Source organism: Triticum urartu, chromosome 6 (assembly GCF_003073215.2).
Source record: "Triticum urartu cultivar G1812 chromosome 6, Tu2.1, whole genome shotgun sequence".
Lineage (NCBI taxonomy): Eukaryota > Viridiplantae > Streptophyta > Magnoliopsida > Poales > Poaceae > Triticum > Triticum urartu.
The window spans coordinates 95,437,819-95,458,745 of record NC_053027.1 but is presented as its reverse complement, the minus strand read 5'-3'; the positions used below and the strand labels follow the sequence as shown (position 1 = coordinate 95,458,745).

The window sequence follows — 20,927 nt, the reverse complement described above, 5'->3', positions numbered from 1 at the left end:
GTCTTTTCTTTTCTGGAGTTCCAAGTTTTCCGCATTATCTCGTCGCGAAGCTCCATCTAAATCATCGCAAGGCTTCACCTTGTGTTTTCAACTTCTCTTTCTTTTTATCATCCTTTTATTACCGAGTTCTTCATGGAGGCTCTACATGGGGGTTCGTCAAGGATTCTTTTCATTCTTCAATTGTTCTTTAAGATTTCTCTCGAAGTTATGATCCGCCAAGCTATACTCAAGATTAAACAGGGTGCCCAATACATGTCTTGTTTTGAGGAGTTCAAGCATTCTTCATCTTGCATTCTGAAGTGCAATTCTTTCTCTCTTATCTTCTGAGGTGGTGTTATGTCATTTTTACAATTTCCCTTCGTGTTTCATGATTCACAAGTTATCCGGAATGACATAATTTAAACCCATCATTTTCAATTCGTTCATGAGATCCTTTGCAATCCATCAATCTTTTCGTTGGAGTTATCTTGGGTTATATTTCACCTAAAGCCCTCCCTAAGGAATGTTACTAATTATGGTGCTATTTATTGATCCAAGTTTCCTCCTACTCTCGTGGTGAAAGAAGTTTTTTCCATCTCTTCGTTCCTCTCAGCTAATCAATCTTTTGTAGTGGCTGGTTGCCACCTCATAATTTTGAGATGTCTCCATAAGCCCATGAGGATCATATCCTTTCGTTCTGATCTTCCAACAACTCCGTTCAATCCTTCTTTTTAAGGATGCTCTCTTAAATTCATTTCAGGTAGAAAATGTTGTTTTCTTCTTCGTTACTTTCAGTCTGTTCTATCTTTTGTTCCGGAGGCATTTTTGCACTCTTTGACCCATCATCCCATTTTTGCCAAAGATCATGTTCTTTCTTTTGCTTATACATTCAACCAGAGTGTCGTGTCCTCCATTTAAGTTCTCCCATCTTATCAAGTTTTGCCTCCCTTCTCAACCGGAGTGTTGTCTGAAATCTTTCTTACCCCTTGTGCCATTCTTTCAATAGTTCCGGAGGCAGTGTGTTGTTGATTTCATCAAGTATCCTCTCATCTTGTCAAGTTCATGTTCAATTCCTTCCATTTACAGTCGGAGTGCTGTCCAAATTATATCATTCTTACTCCTTCTCTATCTTGTTTTAACCAGAGTGTTGTGTCCTCTGCTCAAGTTCTTTTCATCTTATCAAGTCTTGCATCTCTTTTCAACCGGAGTGATGTCCGAATTTGTTCTTCCTTGTTCCTTGTTTATCTCGTTTCATCCAGATTGGTTTCAATTCCTTCTTGTCCATTGTACTCGTCATTCATAGCTTAGCAACCTCCAAGGTTCTAGTAATGTTCCTTGTTCCTCTTTTCTAACAGAGTGTTTTCAACTTTGTTCATCTTCGTTGCATTCTTTCTTTCAATTTTTTCAACCTCTCAAGGTTCGTGGTTTCACTCGTTTGTCCAAGAAGCAACTTAGTTTTACCTCTTCTCTTCCTCTTCCGTTTCTCTCCGGTGCCATCCTTAGATCTCGGGACAAGATCCTCTTGTAGTGGTGGAGTGTTGTGATGCCCCAAGACCGGCGCTACAGATGCCTTCCATTTATTCTCGTTGTCGCCGTGTGTTTTATTTGTTTGTTGCATTCATCATCTCGTCATGTGCATTGCATCGGCACTCCGTTGCTGTCATGTTTTCAAAACTTGCACCTGTTCGTAGTTGCCGCGTTCCCCTGCCTTCGTTGATCTCGCGGGTTATATACTTGGTTTAGGGCAGAACAACACCAAATTCATAATATGCATATAAGGATTTTCCGGAATTGTTGTTTGTTGTTTCCGGCCTCATTTAAACTTGCCTAGATAGTTAGTTTATTTTCACCTCTTGCCATGTTTAATAACACTTAGTATTATTGGGTACATAAACGAGAGTGAACTAAATGTTTGAATGTGGTGTTTCGTCAATATGCAACTCGTTGCATATTGAGCTCCACTTAATTTGTAGTATTGTTTGTTGCACTTTGCCATGCCATGCCTCTTTAAAACCGGACATGCATCATACTTGATTGTGCATCATGTCATGTTATGCTTGTTGGTTTACCATGTTGTTTGCTCCTTTCTGGTGTTGCTTCTTCTTGTTAGTTCCGGTAACGTCGGGTTTGTGAGGATCCGTTCGACTACGTCCGTTTGTCTTCTTCATGGACTCGTTCTTCTTCCTTGCGGGATTTCAGGCAACATGATCATTACCCTCGATATCACTTCTATCTTTGCTTTCTAGTTGTTCGTTCTATCGCTATGTCGTGCTACCTACCACTTGTTTATCATGCCTCCCCTATTGCCATGTCAAGCCTCTAACCCACCTTCCTAGCAAACCGGTGTTTGGCTATGTTACCGCTTTTGCTCAGCCTCTCTTATAGCGTTGCTAGTTGCAGGTGTCTTGTAGGTTGTTCCATGTTGGAACATGGATATGTTTGGGATATCATATTATCTATTGTTTAATTTAACGCATCTATATACTTGGTAAAGGGTGGAAGGCTCGGCCTTATGCCTGGTGTTTTGTTCCACTCTTGCCGCCCTAGTTTCCGTCATACCGGTGTTATGTTCCTTGATTTTGCGTTCCTAACGCGGTTGGGGTTATGGTACCCCCTTGACAGTTCACTTTGAATAAAACTCCTCCAGCAAGGCCCAACCTTGGTTTTAACATTTTCCACCTATACCTTTTCCCTTGGGAGTCGTGCTCTCGAGGGTCATCTTTATTTAACCCCCCCCCCCCCGGTCTAGTGCTCCTCTGAGTATTGGTCCAAAACAGAGCCACTTGCGGTGCCACCCCTAGGCAACTTGGGGTATCTTCGGTTGTCATACGTGGTGTTCATCTGGTGTGCCCTGAGAACGAGATATGTGCAGCTCCTATCGGGGTTTGTCGGCACACCGGGCGGTCTTGCTGGTCTTATTTTACCATTGTCGAAATGTCTTGTAACCGGGATTCCGAGACTGATCGGGTCTTTCCGGGAGAAGGAATATCCTTCGTTGACTGTGAGAGCTTGTGATGGGATAAGTTGGGACACCCCTACAGGGTTTAAACTTTCAAGAGTCGTGCCCACGCTTATGTGGCAGATGAGAATTTGTTAATATCCGGTTGTAGAGAACTTGACACTTAACTTAATTAAAATGAATCAACCGCGTGTGTAGCCGTGATGGTCTCTTTTCGGCGGAGTCCGAGAAGTGAACACGGTCTTGGGTTATGTTTGAACGTAAGTAGTTTCAGGATCACTTCTTGATCACTTATAGCTTTTCGACCGTTGCGTAGCTTCTCATCTTACTCTTATTTGCGTATGTTAGCCACCATATTTGCTTAGCGCTTGCTGCAGCTCCACCTCATTACCATATCCTACCCATAAACTTAAATAGTCTTGATCTCATGGGTGTGAGATTGCTGAGTCCTCGTGACTCACGGATACTTCCAAACAGTTGCGGGTGCCGATGATACCAGTGCAGGTGACGCAACCGAGCTCAAGTGGGAGCTCGATGAAGATCTTGGTCGTTGTTATGTGTCTTTTTCGGTGGATCAGTAGTGGTGTCCAGTTGGGACGATCGGGGATCTAGCATTTGGGGTTGTTTTCTTTTATTTTGGTTCCGTAGTCGGACCTTGATTGTACTCTGGATGATGTATGTCTAACTTGTTATTTGTGTGAAGTGGCGATTGTAAGCCAACTCTTTATCCCTTTCTTATTCAGTACATGGGATTGTGTGAAGATTATCCCTCTTGCGACAAAACCACCATGCGGTTATGCCTCTAAGTCGTGCCTCGACACGTGGGAGATATAGCCGCATCATGGGCGTTACACGATTGGAGCGCGAAGAAGTTCGACTACATCAACTATGTTGTTTAACGCTTCCGCTTATGGTCTACGAGGGTACGCAGACACACTCTCCCCCTCATTGTTATGCATCTCCATGGATAGATCATTGCGTGTGCGTAGAATTTTTTTTGTTTTCCATGCAACGATTCCCAACAGTGGCATCCTCGTGTGGCCACACATCCATCTCAACATGCGCATCCCGCCACACTTAACTGTTGAAAATGTCGCCTTTTAGTCAGCCAACACTCAACGCCATACAACATTGCGGGTCGAACCGTCATCCTGTAGAACTTATCTTTTAGATTTTGTGGCACACTCTTGTCACGGAGAATGTCAGAAGCTTGGCATCACTTCATCCATCCGGCTTTGATGCGATGGTTCACATCTTCATCAATACCCATCCTCCTACAACATTGACCCCAAATATCAAAAGGTGTCCTTCTGAGGCACCACATGCCCATCAAGGCTAACCTCCTCCTTATCATGCGTAGTAGTACTAAAACCGCACCTCATGTACTCAGTTTTAGTTCTACTAAGCCTAAAACATTTCGATTCCAAGGTTTGTCTCCATAACTCTAACTTCCTATTGACCCCTGTCTGACTATCGTCAACTAGCACCACATCATCCGCGAGGAGCATACACCATGGGATATCTCCTTGTATATCCCTTGTGACCTCATCCATCACCAAGGCAAAAGAATAAGGGCTCAAAGCTGGCCCCTGATGTGGTCCTATCTTAATCGGGAAGTCCTCGGTGTCGACATCACTTATTCGAACACTTGCCACAACATTATCTTACATGTCCTTGATGAGGGTAATGTACTTTGCTGGGATTTGTGTTTCTCTAAGGCCCACCACATGACATTCCGCGGTATCTTATCACAGGACTCCTCCAAGTCAATAAACACCATATTCAAGTCCTTCTTTTGCTCCTTGTATCTCTTCATAAGTTGTCGTACCAAGAAAATGGCTTCCATGATTGACCTCCTAGGCATGAAACCAAACTGATTTTTTGTCACGCTTGTCGTTCTTAAGCGGTGCTCAATGACTCTCTCCCATATCTTCATTGTATGGCTCATCAACATAATTCCACGGTAATTAGTACAACTCTGAACATCCCCCTTGTTCTTGAGAGATTGGCACTAATATACCCCGTCTCCATTCTTCTGGCATCTTGTTTGCCCGAAAAATGAGGTTGAAAAGCTTGATTAGCCATACTATTGCTATGTCCCCGAGGCCTTTTCACACCTCAATGAGGATACAATCAGGTCCCATCACCTTGCCTCCTTTCATATTTTTAAAGCCTCCTTGACCTCATACTCTTGGATTCGCTGCACAAAACGCCTGCTGGTCTCATCAAAGGAGTCATCCAGTTCAATGGTAGAACTCTCATTCTTCCCATTGAACAGCTTGTCGAGGTACTCCTGCCATGTATGCTTAATCTCCTTGTCCTTCACCAGGGGTTGGTCTACTCCGTCCTTCATGCATTTGACTTGGCCAACATCCCTCGTCTTCCTCTCTCGGATCTTGGCCATCTTATAGATGTCCCTTTCGCCTTCGTTTGTACCTAACCACTGGTAGAGGTCCTCATACGTCCGATCCATTACTTCACTGACAGCTCCTTTTGTGGCCTTCTTCGCTATCTTGTACTTCTCTATATTGTCTGCACTACATTCCAGGTATAGGCATCTGAAACAATCTTTCTTCTCCTTAATGGCCTTCTGGACAACATCATTTCAACACCATGTATCGTTAGCTTCGCTTCTCCTTCCATTGGAGACTCGAAACTCCTCTGAGACCACCTTATAAATGCAAGTCGTCATCTTCATCCACACATTGGCCGCATCCCCTCCTCCCTCCCAAGGGTCCTCCTTAATGATGGACACCATGGGGGGGTGATGGCCCGTCCCTTGCCCATTTGACACCACACCAGGGTTATGATGTGGCGCGTCATTGAGAGGGTTACGCCCCCAATGAAAATCTTTTGGGTTTCATCTCCATAAGAGTGGCTGGGTTTTTACGTTGTCTCGCCAAGCCTGTCACAATCCTCCTTTACCCGGGCTTGCGACCGGTTATGTTGAGACAACATAGGAGGAGTTTCAAAAAAAAAGTAGTCAAAAGTTTCAAAAGAAAATCTTAATTTTGTTGGCATCGAAAATGATCGAGCATGCAAGGAGCGTGTAATTTTCATGATGTTTCCACATTCTAGGAGCCCTAGGCAAAAAATAAATAAATGAATCAAGCCCGACGGTGTACTTTTCAAAGTTTCTTTCACAACCAATTCTTTTGTTTTTTTTTGTCACGATATCCTCAAATGTCAAAAAGTCGCAAATTTTCACAGGCACATCACGCATTCAAGCATCTGAGATGCCAAAAATAGTTCAGAAGTTTACTTTTATTTCTTTTCCTATTTTAAATGATTTTACTGTTCACGACACCGAATCGCTACTTCTGAAGAATGTCCCGTAGTTTGGCGGAGAGCTAGAGATAAAAAAGCGAGACGCGTTTTCAAATCACAGGACGATGAAGAGGACGCGTCGAGCAACTACGCGTCCGCAGCAGCACGTCAAGTGATTTGTCGTGTCTGCACAGTGCAAGCGGCCAAGTGTGAATAGTGAGGTGGCACTACGCAGAAAAACACATGATGGCTTTCTCCTAACGGGAGCCCATGATCTAGCTACATCAACGCGTTCAAAAAGCAACTCAACAGAAAAACGTGTTGAAAATGTAAAAAAGTAAACATCAACGTTTTGAAACACACGCTTGATCCCCGGGCTGCCACGCCACGCCAAATGCTTTGTGTCTTTGATTCCCCGTGTTGTGTTCTTCAGTCGGTACTGTACCTGATGGTACAGATCCTGCACCAGGCAACAAAAATACGCAATGCCAAGACTTCAGTTTCTGAAAAGCCTTAATTATGCCGAGTGCCTGGCACCAAAAATTCAATTATGCCCCCGAGCTCATAAGTATACCTAGATGAATAGTAAAATCCAAAAAAATAGCAAGCATAATAATAATAATAAACTTAATTTGGGCAACAAGCATGTTTGGGTGTTCTTTGTACGCACAAGTTTACGTGAAGAAATGGTATTCCTGGTGTTCTGGGGAAAAAATGGTGCTCCAAAATGCTTTAAAAATGACCTATTTAGCACAGATTTTTTTAGATGGGCATTTTACAGCACTGATCATGAGATTCTGCACATACGTAAAACACTCAAACATCTTGTTAAAAAAATCAGTTTTTTTCTATTTTTCTGGATTTTCTTTTTACTGTTCACAATGGTTCACGAGAAGTTGGGAGCCAAAACTCCATGCCCCTCTGGCACTTGCTATTTTTTTCTCAGTTGGTAGAGAAAACTCGTTAACCGCACATATAATGATCAATGATAGAGTGCATCATCTAGAACATAATAATAATGATACATTACACCTAGCATCATCAATCATCATCAAGAACTGAAATTAAACCGGTACCAGAAAGAAAAATGCTTATCTATTGCTACAAAAATTGTTTGTTTTCTCTCTATATTGCATGTAAACGCTTGTGTCATCATAGACCATAACTTTGTGCAAAATTTAATAATTATCTCAATGTATACAACAGTTGAATCAATATTATGTCCACATAACAGTTGGCATCTGGTAATGTTAATAACTCAATACATAATCTCGATGAGGGGGAACGGACCGCTACCAACTCAGATATTTTTTTAAGATAAAACAGTACAGATTAATACATGGTTCGGTCCAAAAAGACCATGACCATCATCAGAGCCAAGTGATCAACTAGCCTGCCAGCCAGCCCTCACACGTTACCCTGATTACTGAAGTTTGAACCCCTTCCGAATTCAGTTGATAGCCACAAAGCGTCACAGTCCATGGTCCACAATATAATAGTGCGCCAGTGGAGCAGGAGAATCGAAAGCAACAGCAAAGGTAAGCATCAGATGAAGCTCGCGTGATAAGGGTTAGTAAATCAAGAGGATGGAAGAGAGGACATATCACCCAGCAAGTCAACCATCCACCTTGTCCACCAAGCAACAAGATTGCACTCCTTCTTGCCTGGGTTTGTCCACATACGGACTGAGACACCAATGCTTGCTCTGGATCGCAAGCACCTTTCAGAACATTCTGCAAGTCGTTACCCAACTGTTTTTATTTTCCTTTCAGAAACACATCTTCTGAAAGGGGCGCAGCGGTAAAGCTGTTGCCTTGTGAGTTGTTCGAAACAGCCTCTTACAGAAATGTAGGAAAAGGCTGCGTACAATAGGCCCAAAGTTGTCGGACCCTTCCCCGAACGCTGCGCAAGAGGGAGCTACGTCCACCCAGACTGCCCTTTAAACAGATCTTCTCCTTCTCCTGTTCAAAAAAAGGCAAAAGGATACGTGAAGAAGTAATTTTTCTGTCCAAGTGCTAGTGGGAAGAAGTTGGATTTGTTTAGTGAAGCCGGTAAGAGTAGTGATGTCAGGTCTAGTAAATTAAGGCATGCTGATTGATACAATTAAGTAAGGATCCTAAAGTCATGGACGACTACACAGTCTACAAAGCAGTTTTTATTTGTACGGTCGACTATTCAGGACAATTGGGCAATTGACTTTGTCAGTAGATTACAGCAGGCAGCCAATGGCAGAACAGGGAAACGCCAGTGTGAACTAGGAAGCTGCTGGTGAGCTGGTGGCAGTTGTGTAAAATCCAATTTTTATGACCTTGATTTCTTCATGGTGACTACGACTACAAGTGGACAAAACAAAATGAGAGCAAAATCTGCTTCTCTCCTTCCCCATCACACGCTTTCATGACTAGACCACCATTGATGCATCCAGTCAGGGCACAGCTCAAGCTCTTGCTTACATGCTAGTTTCACCAGAAAACCATGCAGACACTCCATTTCTCCAGCAAGACATGCAGCAAGATACTGGGCATACCTTCCCTTGGCCTTGCCCTTGTGCTGCTGTTCTGCTTGGCCCCTCCTACCAGTTGCTGCACCGAGCAGGAGAAGGGCGCCCTTCTCCAGTTCCTCGCCGAGCTCTCACAAGATGGTGGCCTCTCTGCGTCATGGCGGAATGACACGGGTTGCTGCAAGTGGGAAGGGATCACCTGCAGTCAAGATAGGACGGTCATCAATGTCTCGCTGCCTTCGAAGGGCCTTGAGGGGCACATCTCACAATCCCTTGGAAAGCTAACCGGGCTGCAGTACCTTGATCTCTCTGACAACTCGTTGTCTGGTGGTCTGCCGCTGGGATTGGTGTCGTCCAGCAGCATTACTACACTTGATGTTAGCTTTAACCAGCTCAACGGGACACTCCAAGAGCTGCTGTCATCTTCAACCCCTGGCAGGCCTCTGCAGGTACTAAACATCTCAAGCAACTTATTTGCAGGACAGTTTCCATCCTCCACATGGAAAGCAATGGAGAATCTGATCGCACTCAATGCCAGCAATAACAGCTTTACTGGGCAGATACCAACTCAATTATGTAGCACCTTGCCATCCCTCAAGGTGCTTGATCTGTGTTTGAACAAATTCAGTGGCAGCGTACCCCCAGGACTTGGTGATTGCTCCAAGCTAAGAGAGCTCAGGGCTGGGTATAACAACCTCAGTGGAAGACTCCCAGATGAACTATTCAATGCAACCTCGTTGGAATACCTGTCTTTCGCAAACAATGGTTTATATGGAGTTCTTGATAACAAGCGCATAGTCAACCTCAGAAATCTCGTAACCCTTGATCTTGGAGGGAACCAATTCAGTGGAAAGATTCCAGATTATATAGGTCAACTCAAGAGACTGGAGGAGTTCCATTTGAACAACAACAACATGTCAGGGGAGCTGCCATATGCTCTGAGCAACTGCACAAATCTCATAACAATTGACCTCAAGAGCAACAAACTCAGTGGAGAACTTAGCAATGTCAATTTCTCCAACCTGCCCAATCTAAGAACTTTAGATCTTTGGTCCAACAACTTCACCGGTACAGTTCCAGAAAGTATGTACTCATGCACTAACCTGACTGCGCTGCGGCTAGCTAACAACAAATTATATGGGCAGCTCTCATCGAGAATAGGCAATCTGAAGCACCTGTCCTTCTTGTCACTTGGTAAAAACAATTTCACAAACATCGCAAATGCGCTTCAGATCCTTAAGAGCAGCAAGAACCTTACCATCCTGCTTATTTCGTTCAATTTCAAGGGAGAGCTCATGCCAGAGGATGATAGAATTGGTGGTTTTGAGAATCTTCAGGTGTTGGACATGGATGGTTGCCGATTAACTGGAAAAATACCTTTATGGATATCAAGATTAACACAACTGAAGATGTTAATTTTAAGAAGCAATCGACTCACTGGACCAATACCGGACTGGATCAACTCCTTAAGCCGTCTCTTCTATATAGATGTGTCAAACAACACTCTTACAGGAGAAATCCCCTTAACATTCACGGAGATGCCAATGCTAAAATCAACTGACAACACAACTCATTTGGACCCAAGGGTCTTTGAGCTGCCTGTTTATACTGGCCCATCACTTCAATACCGTGTGGTTACATCTTTCCCAACAATGTTGAATCTAAGCAACAACAAATTCACAGGTGTGATCCCCCCACAGATTGGTCAGTTGAACTTGCTTGCTGTACTTGACTTCAGCTTCAACAAGTTATCTGGACAGATCCCCCAATCGATTTGCAACCTCACGAACTTGCAGGTGCTAGAGTTGTCCAGCAACAATCTCACAGGTGCTATCCCAGCTGCATTGAACACCCTGAACTTCCTTTCAGAATTCAACATTTCAAACAATGACCTAGAAGGACCTATTCCAACTGGAGGCCAGTTTAATACATTTCAGAATTCTAGTTTCAATGGGAATCCAAAGCTGTGTGGCTCTATGCTCACTCATAAATGCGGTAAAGATTCAATATCTCCATCCTCCAGAAAAAAACGAGACAAGAAGGCTGTTTTTGCAATTGCATTTGGCGTGTTCTTTGGAGGCATTGCTATTCTTTTGTTGCTGGCACGTCTCCTTGTCTCAATCAGGCAGAAGGGTTTTACAGGAAAAAATAGAAGGGAAAGTAATGGAGATGTTGAAGAACCTTCATTCTACTCCAGTTCAGAACAAACATTAGTTGTGGTGCGTATAGCACAAGGCAAGGGAGTAGAAAACAAGCTCAAATTCGCTGACATTTTGAAAGCTACGAACAACTTTGATAAGGCGAACATCATTGGATGTGGGGGTCATGGATTAGTCTACAAGGCAGAGCTATCTGATGGCTCCAAGCTGGCAATCAAAAAGCTCAATGGTGAAATGTGTCTAATGGAAAGGGAGTTCAGTGCAGAGGTTGATGCACTCTCCAGGGCACAACATGAAAATCTTGTACCACTGTGGGGTTACTGCGTCCAGGGAAACTCAAGGTTTCTCGTATATTCCTACTTGGAGAATGGAAGCCTGGATGATTGGCTCCATAACAGGGATGATGTTAGCTCATTGCTTGACTGGCCTACTCGGCTCAAGATCGCACAAGGAGCAAGCCTGGGCCTTTCTTATATCCATGATGCCTGCAACCCTCAAATTGTCCATCGTGACATCAAATCTGGTAATATCCTACTGGACAAAGAATTTAAAGCTTATGTTGCAGACTTTGGGCTAGCCAGATTGATCCTTCCCAACAACACTCATGTCACAACGGAGCTGGTAGGTACTATGGGTTACATCCCACCCGAGTATGGGCAAGCATGGGTTGCTACGCTGAGAGGTGATATATACAGTTTCGGAGTAGTGCTGCTTGAGCTGCTCACAGGAAGGCGACCTGTTTCGGTATTTTGCACACCAAAAGAACTTGTCCCATGGGTTCTACAGATGAGGTCTGAGGGAAAGCAGATTGAGATCCTGGATCCAACACTTCGAGGAACAGGGTATGAAGAGCAAATGCTGAAGGTGCTTGAAGCCGCTTGCAAGTGTGTTGACCATAATCAATTCAGGAGGCCAACTATCATGGAAGTAGCCTCCTGCCTGTCCAGTATAAACGTTGAGCCAGAGATGCAAAGATCAGCCAACATATAGTGAACTTCAAATGATAGATAATCCTTCATTTTCGTGCACGATGTACTTGCAACTTTTTAGTTCCACTAGAACTACTGCTTCTGATAATCGTATAGTTTGTTCTGTACATAGCCTGACAGACTGCCATTCTGATCTTTGTAAAGTCTTTAAGGAAAGAGTTTTGTAAAATTCATCTTACTTTCAATGTTTGTTTAAGTACTAATATGCTTAAGTCACAAGCATAGGAAAAAGGTATAAACATGTAAAATGATTGTCCTGTTTTCTCAGGGAAGCATTGAAAATGGTTTCCATTCAGATGTTTGCTTCGTATAAGCGGATTTTAGGAGCCGCCGGAGCTGGAGGTGAGTTACCGGAGTATACTTTACAACAAGTGTTTGTTGGTTCAAGTGCCAAATGAAGTGTAATGAGAGAATCTAATGCAACTATAGGCACGCGCATCAGTATTCTAAATATGTTCAACTTTGACGAGCATGGGGCAAAGTATAAACATGTGAAATGGTTATCTTGTTTTCCTAGTGAAGGATTGAGAATGTTTCCCATTCAAGTGCAGAGACTGTGTGCTGTCACTGTTTGCTTCGTACCAGCCGGAGGTGAGTTACCGAATTACTGTGCGTCAAATTTTTGGTTGGTCCATTGTCCAAGCATTGAATGGAAATATGGAATGGAATGAGAATTTGCGAATGCAACACGACTGCCATCTTTGTACTTTGAAATGCACGTCACACAGAACGCATAACAGGCATGCAGTCACAAGCAGAACACAAGAGGGATCGCGATCAGAAGCGCATAGTACGTACCAGTACCACGTCCAAGGATTACACGCGGCCAAGAAACCACCCGCCTCGCCGCCTCGGCACATACGCCCACGCTTCAGAATGCGCCTGCTCCGCGAGTCCACCCGCAGTCCAAGAACCGGCATCCGGGTCGGCATTTCGCCAAACGCCCTGAGCGCACCGGCGCTGAGCACACGAAAGGCCGTCACATTGCGGCGGAGGGGCGAGCATGGGACGGGGCGAGCGTGTAAGCGAGGATGCGGCGCGGGTGTGGCGGCATGCGAGGAGGAGGCCGGAGGCACCTCCGGTGAGCGCGGTGGAGTGGCGACTCGCCGGCAGCCTAGAGCGATGGCGTGGTAGAGGCAGGAAACAGAGGGCGCGACTATACGAAATTACTTATGTCTCGCTTGTAGAAGACACAGTGCAGCGCCCGGAATGGGCCGGCCCAGCGGGAGCCGCAGGCATTGAGCGTTTTGTTTTCACATTTTTGTATTGTTTTTTGCTTTACCTTTTTTTTTACCTTTGCTTATGTTTCGAAATATTCTAAATATATCTACTACAAAATCACTTTACATACAGAATTGAAAATGTTAATCGTGCATATCAGCATATGTATAGAAAAATGATATGAATATATACAAAAAATGTACAATATGTATGAAAAAGGGGAGAGAACAAACATATATATGAGAAAAATGTTAATAATGTATTTAAAAAAATTAAACGTGAATAAACAAATTTTCATGGCGTATACAAAAGACATACGATGTTTATGCAAAAGAAGTAGAGATCAAAAACATACATATGAAAACATGTTAATCACCTAAGAAAAACTATTAAACATTTATAAATAGATGTTCAAAATGTATATGAAAAATTGTGACAGCACAGAAAAACATTCTTTGTGACATAATAAAAATGTTCACGTGTTTAAAAAAATTGTCTGTAACATTATAAAACTACTTCCTCTGTAAACTAATATAAGAGCGTTTAGATCACTATTTTAGTATTCTAAATGTTCTTATATTAGTTTACAGAGGGAGTATTAATCATGTATATATATATATATATATATATATATATATATATATATGTTTTTTTAAATGTATATCAAATAAAAGTTTCAGATATATATATATATATGAAAAATGTACAATGAATATGAAGAAAGTAGACATCAAACATATATTTGCAAAAATGTTAATAATTGTATTCAAAAAAATTCTAATCATGTATTAAAAAACCTTAAATTCATATAAAAGATGTTCTTGATGTATGCGAAAAATGTAGACTAATTTTTTTCAATAATAATTGTGTGTTTCAAAAATATTAACATGTACAAAAATAAACATTTCACATGTGCATGAAAAATGTATGTAGAAAATATAGGAAAAACGATACGAATGACACATAGAAAAAATAGTCACCCAAAAAAAATTCTAAAACTGCAAAAAAAACGATGAAAGCCATAAAGAAAACACATAAAAAGAAAGAAAGATAGAACCCAATGAAAACCGATGGAAAAGATAGAGAAATGAAGAAAACTGAAAAAACGATGAGAAACATAGAAAGAAATAGAGAAAACAAAAAACTAGTGAAAATCGATAAAAAAACAAAGAAAACAAGTGAACAAAGAAACATAAGTTATAACAAAGAAAAAAACAAAGAAATGAGCCTAAGAACAAAAAGAACCGAAAAAAAGAACAAAAGAAAGCGAAAAGAACAAGTAAAAACTGGAGCATGCCGAACATACAGCAAGTGAATCCCTACACTAGTGGCCAGCCCGCTCGCGCCTAACGCGAGAGCTCCTTTCATCTCGCTATAAGCGAGATAACGCTCTCACGGGTAAAAGACACCAGGTCCATATGTGGGGTTTTCCTTTCGTTTTTTCCTTCCTTTTCTTTTTTCATTTTTCTTTTTCTTGCTCTTTTTCTTCTTCTTTTTTCGTTTCTCTTATTTTTCTTCTTTACTTCTTCACTTTTTTGCGAATTTTCTTTTAAAATTCACGAACATATTCTTGTTCATCGAATTCAAAAAATGTTTATCAATGTCAAAAGTCTTCATTGAATTCAAATTTTGTTCATCAGATTTACAAAATGTTCATCAAATTCAAAATTTGTTGAACGAGTTATTTTTATCATCAAATTCGAAATTTGTTCATCAATTTCAAAAAAAAATATCAAATTCTAAATTTGTTCATCAAATTAATATTTATTCATCCATTTTTTGAAATGTTCTTGAAAACAAATTTCTTTCGTCAAGTTCTAAAAATGTACATCGAATTCAAAATTTGTTCAACAAATGTTTCATCATTATTAATAATGGTCATAAAAGATTTTCCATGAAAATAAAATAATGATCATTAAAATTCAAAAGGTTCATTCTTTTGTAGTCACGGTCATTTTTTGAAATCAAGAACTGTTTTTGAATTCAGTGGACATTTTTTTGAATCTGTGAACGTTTTCTGAAATCTCAAAAAAAAAAACAGGGGGCACCTCATGCCCCACATGGAGGGGGGGGGGGGGGGGGGAGGGGTGCGCCTGGAGGTCACAGAATAGGAGCCCCTGGTATATGTTTGTTTTTTCACAGTTTTTTTCTTATGCTTTGTTTTCTTTGTTTTTTCAACGGTTTTCCTTGATTTTTCTTATTTATAATTTAGTTCTTGGGTTACTTAGGTTTTTTCTTGCTTTCTTTTACTTTGCTTTGTGTTTCTTTGTCGGTTTTCATTGGGTTTTGCTAACGCATGTCTACTTTTTCTCATGCACGTTGTACATTGTACAAACATGTTTTGAATAGTCTGGTGTCGCCACCATTTCTGTATTGCATGTGGCCAAGTGTGAAATCGTGAGGTGGCACCATGCAGAAACAATAAGACACTCCCTCCAATCCAAAATAAGTACCGTGTTGTTTAGTTCAAAGGGAGTGGTTTTCAGCCAACGAGAGGAGAGATGAGAGAGCGGGCTGTCGCACGATTGCGAAGACCCCGCGCCCATGAGCTAGTAGCTACATCAACATGGTGAAACACAAACGTGTGGCCGGCCTGTTGAGTTGTGTTGTTGCCTTTTCTGCTCCCACGGCAGTTCTTCAGAGTTCAGTCCGCACTGCACCTGAAAATAGCATGTGCGCCACCGCAGAAGAAAACAGAGAGATCAGCGATTCCATAAACACTAACAGGACATCAAGAACGATGCAACGCCACCGCTCAAGTTCGCGAGAGCCTTAATTAAGTAGAGCGGCTGGCACTTGCTATTATTTTTTTCTCAATCACAAGGGGGAAATCATTAACCACACCTATAATGAGCAATGATAGAGTGCAGCATCTAAGAAGCAATAACGACGGTACAGTGCAGCTAGCATCAGCACATCAGCATCCAAGCAATGTGATTCTTAACACCAATTATTCAGCTATAATTGATACTCCTACATGGTTCTTTCCACACGAGCATCGTCAGAGCCAGGTGATGAACCAGCCCGCCATTGCCAGAGCTCACACGCTACCCAGTTTACTTTGAATCCTTTGAATACCTTCAAATTCAGACGATAACCACAAAGCCTTACGGTCCATGGTCCGCAATAGTGAGCCGGTGGAGCCAGGAGAACGGAAAACAACAGCAGACGTATCCATCGGACGAAGCTCGCGTCATATAAGGGGGTAAGTAAAGTAAACGCCTAAAATCAAGAGGATGGAAGAGATAACAGATCACCCAGCAGGTCAACCATCCACCCCGTCCATCAAGCAACAGCATTGCACTTCTTCTTGCCCTCCACTTGGCCATGTCCACACACTGACTTTGACAACGATGATTGCTCTCGAGCACGAGCGCCTTTTCGGAAACGGTCTTTCTTTCCCCTCGTGCTCTTTCATGATTAGACCGCCATTTATGCTTTGTCCAGTCAGGCCACAACATAAGCCCTGGTTCCCATGCTAGTTCCACCACCAATAAACCATGAAGACACACCATTTCTCCAGCAGGGGACACAGCAGGATATTGCACATACCTTCCCTTGCTCTTGTGTTGTTGCTCTGCTTGGTCTCGTCTACGAGTTCCTGCACGGAGCAGGAGAAGGCCTCCCTCCTCCAGCTCCTCGCCGGGCTTTCACAAGACGGCGGCCTCGCTGTCTCCTGGCAGCATGGCACGGATTGCTGCCAGTGGGAAGGCATCACCTGCAGGCAAGATACGACGATCACCGATGTCTTGCTGGCTTCAAAGGGCCTTGAGGGGCACGTCTCAGAGTCCCTTGGGAACCTAACAGGGCTGCGGCACCTTAACCTCTCCCACAACTCACTCTCCGGTGGTCTGCCACTGGAACTGGTATCATCCAGCAGCATCCTTGTCCTTGACATCAGCTATAATCAGTTCAACGGAACACTGCCAGAGCTGTCAGCTTCGACCCCTGCCCGGCCACTCAAGGTACTCAACATCTCAAGCAACTTCTTTACAGGACAGTTCACATCCACCAAATGGAAGGGAATGGAGAATCTGGTCGCGCTCAATGCCAGCAACAACAGATTTACTGGGCAGGTACCAACTCATTTCTGTAACACCTCCCCAGACATCTCTGTGCTTGATCTGTCTTTCAACCGCTTCAGCGGCAGTCTCCCCCAAGGCCTTGGTGATTGTTCAAAGATGATAGAGCTCAGGGCAGGGTACAACGACCTCAGTGGAACTATCCCAGATGAACTCTTCAATGCTACTTCGTTGGAATACCTGTCTCTTTCTAACAATCATTTGCATGGAGTTCTTGAAGACGCACACATATTTAACCTCAGAAATCTGTCTACCCTTGATCTTGGAGGGAACAATCTCAGTGGTAAGGTTCCAGATTCCATAGGCCAGCTCAAGAAATTGCAGGAGCTCCATTTGAACAACAACAATATGTCAGGGGAGCTGCCATCGGCTGTGAGCAATTGCATAAATCTGATAATAATTGACCTCAAGAGCAACAATTTCAGTGGAGAACTTGCCAATGTGAATTTCTCCAACCTGCACAACCTAAAAACTTTAGACCTTCTGTACAACAACTTCACCGGGAAAGTTCCAGAAAGCATATACTCTTGCAGCAATATGACTGCACTGCGGTTATCTGGCAACAAATTACATGGGCAGCTTTCACCACGAATAGGTGACCTGAAGTACCTCACATTCCTGTCACTTGGTAAAAATTCTTTTAAAAACATCACAAATGCACTTCACATCCTTCAGAGCTGCAGGAACCTTACCACCCTGCTTATAGGGCAGAATTTCATAGGAGAGCACATGCCAGAGTTAGAGAAAGTTGAAGGTTTTGAGAAACTTCAGGTTTTGGACATTGGAGGATGCCCATTGTTTGGAAAAATGCCTCTTTGGATATCAAATCTAGCAAATTTAGAGGTGTTAGTCTTATCTAACAATAAACTCACTGGATCAATACCAGCATGGATCAAAGCCCTAAAGCACCTCTTCTATCTAGACGTAAGAAACAACACCCTCACAGGGGAAATTCCAACAATATTGATGGATATGCCAACGCTAATGTCAGAGAATAAAGAAGCTCATTTGGACCCCAGGCTCTTCGAGTTGCCTGTTTATAAGAGCCCATCACTCCAATACCGCATACCCATTGCTTTCCCTAAAGTGCTGGATCTAAGCAACAATAAATTCACCGGTGAGATACCTCTGGAGATTGGTCAGTTGAAAGCTGTCCTTTCACTCAATTTCAGCTTCAACTACTTGACAGGACGGATTCCACAATCAATATGCAATCTAACAAATCTGCTGGTGCTAGACTTGTCCAGCAACAATCTTACAGGTGCAATCCCAGGTGCATTGAATAGTCTGAACTTCCTTTCAGGATTCAACATTTCTAACAATGATCTAGAAGGCCCTATTCCATCCGGAGGGCAGCTTAATACATTTCCAAATTCTAGTTTTGATGGGAATCCAAAGTTGTGTGGCTCTATGCTCACCCACAAATGTGCATCAGCTTCAACACCTCTAGTCTCCCAAAATCAAAGAAATAAGAAGGTTATTTTTGCAATCACATTTAGTGTGTTCTTTGGAGGCATTGCTATTGTTTTGTTGCTGGGGTGTCTCTTTGTCTCAATCAGGATGAAGGGTGTTACAGCAACAAGTCAAAGGGGGAATAATGGAGACGTTGATGCATCTTCATTCTACTCCAGTTCAGAGAAAACATTAGTGGTGATGTGGATGCCACAAGGCAATGGAGAAGACAACAAGATCAACTTTAGTGACATTTTGAAAGCCACGAACAACTTTGACAAGGAAAACATTATTGGATGCGGAGGTTATGGCTTAGTCTACAAGGCAGAACTACCTGATGGCTCCAAGCTGGCAATTAAAAAGCTCCACGATGAAATGTGTCTGATGGAAAGGGAGTTCAGGGCAGAGGTTGATGCACTCTCCATGACACAGCATCAAAATCTCGTACCACTATGGGGTTACTGCATCCAGGGAAACTCAAGGCTGCTCATATATTCCTACATGGAGAATGGCAGCCTAGATGATTGGCTTCATAACAGGGATGATGACGTTAGCTCATGTTTTGACTGGCCAACTCGGCTCAAGATCGCACAAGGAGCAAGCCTGGGACTTTCTTATATCCATGATGTCTGCAAGCCTCAGATTGTCCACCGTGACATCAAATCCAGTAACATCCTACTGGACAAAGAATTTAAAGCTTATGTTGCTGATTTTGGGCTAGCCAGATTGATTGTTCCCAACAGAACTCATGTTACAACTGAGTTGGTCGGCCTATGGGTTACATCCCCCCTGAGTATGGGCAAGCATGGGTTGCTACCTTGAGAGGTGATATATACAGTTTTGGAGTAGTCCTGCTTGAGCTGCTCACTGGAATGCGACCTGTTTCAGTCCTATCTACATCAAAAGAACTTGTCCCATGGGTTCTACAGTTGAGGTCTGAGGGCAAGCAGATTGAGGTCTTGGATCCAACACTTCGAGGAATAGGATACGAAGAGCAAATGCTGAAGGTGGTTGAAATCGCTTGCAAGTGTGTCAATCATAATCAATTCAGGAGGCCAGCTATGATGGAAGTAGCCTCCTGCCTGGCCAGTATAGACGATGACCAACAGATGCAAAGAACAGCCAAGATAGAAGGAACAACACATGATAGATAATGTATTTTCGTGCACAATGTACATGTACTTTCTTAGTTTCATACAACTACTACTTCTGATAATCTTAGAGATTTATGTTTGTACTCTGTACAGAGCCGCGCAGGTTGCCATTTTCAGCTTTATACGTTCTTCTTTAAGGAAAGATTTTTATAAAATCCATCATCCTTTAATATTATTTTTGCGAGGACCTTTGGATGTCCCTCTATATACGTATTATACTATATGTTTTATGTTTCACAAGCATGAGACAAAGTATAAACATGTGAAATGACCATCTTGTTTTGTCACTGAAAGATTGAAAGTGGTTTCAATTCAAGTTCTTTGAGCTGTTTGCTTTGGATCAGCGGTTTTAAAAAGCACCAGAGTTGGAGGTGAACTGCCGAGCTACTAGACTAGATACAGCAAATGCTTGGTTGGTCCAAGCGTCAAACAAAAGGGGTGAGAATTTGAGAATGCAATTGCAGAAAGTAGCTACTAGCAGAACAAGAGAGGCGTGGCTAAAAAAAACACCTGCCTTGCATCGCAGCTTCAGAATGCCGGAGGATTCAGGGGCGAAGAAACCACCTGCCTTGCATCGCAGCTCGCTCCTCCGGCATATACAAATAGGCCTGGAAACGCGTCCCAGGCCTGACCTACGAGCCCGATCCAGCTTCTCGAGGGCAACCCTCGCGGCGGTTCAGAGAAACCGCCGCATCCGGGTCGGCATTCTGCCGAACGGCCTGAGCGCGCTGCTGCCGAGGCGGCCTGCGCTGGGCACGAAAGGCCGGCATTGAGTCAGAGGGGTAGATGCCAGCGTGCGCGTGGAAGCAAGGGCGCGGCGCGAGTACGGGGGCATGCGAGAGAAGGAAGGAAGGGCGAGCGATGGCGATAGAGCGGGGAAAGCGAAGCCCGTGGAGAGGTTTATACGGCCTTGGGGCTTTGCTACGTCCGTGTGTTTTCACTTTTCAGCCGCGCTATATGCCTCAACGGCTCCATAGTTATTACAGTCAATAAAGGGGAAATGGAGCACCCCGGATGCCACGCACCGCTATATGAAAAATAGCATTTGAAAAATATCAAAATATTTAAAAAATTCTGAGACTTTGGGATATCAAACCTGGGTGTTCATTGTACACCCGTATTTATTTTCGTGGGGAATGGATGCCCGTGATATTCGCGGCGCAGG

At 43.1% G+C, this 20,927-nt stretch overlaps 1 long non-coding RNA gene and 1 pseudogene across 1 annotated transcript; one reads left to right on the top strand and one right to left on the bottom strand.

Moving 5' to 3' along the window:
* Nucleotides 1-7,942: 7,942 nt before the first annotated feature.
* LOC125515718 lies at nucleotides 7,943-13,010 on the bottom strand. Its single transcript, XR_007287100.1, has 2 exons — nucleotides 12,652-13,010; nucleotides 7,943-8,166 (listed from the first exon to the last, which is right to left on the bottom strand). It is a non-coding gene; the product is annotated as an uncharacterized LOC125515718 (long non-coding RNA).
* On the top strand, nucleotides 8,215-19,937 carry LOC125515717 (annotated as a pseudogene).
* Nucleotides 19,938-20,927: the final 990 nt, after the last annotated feature.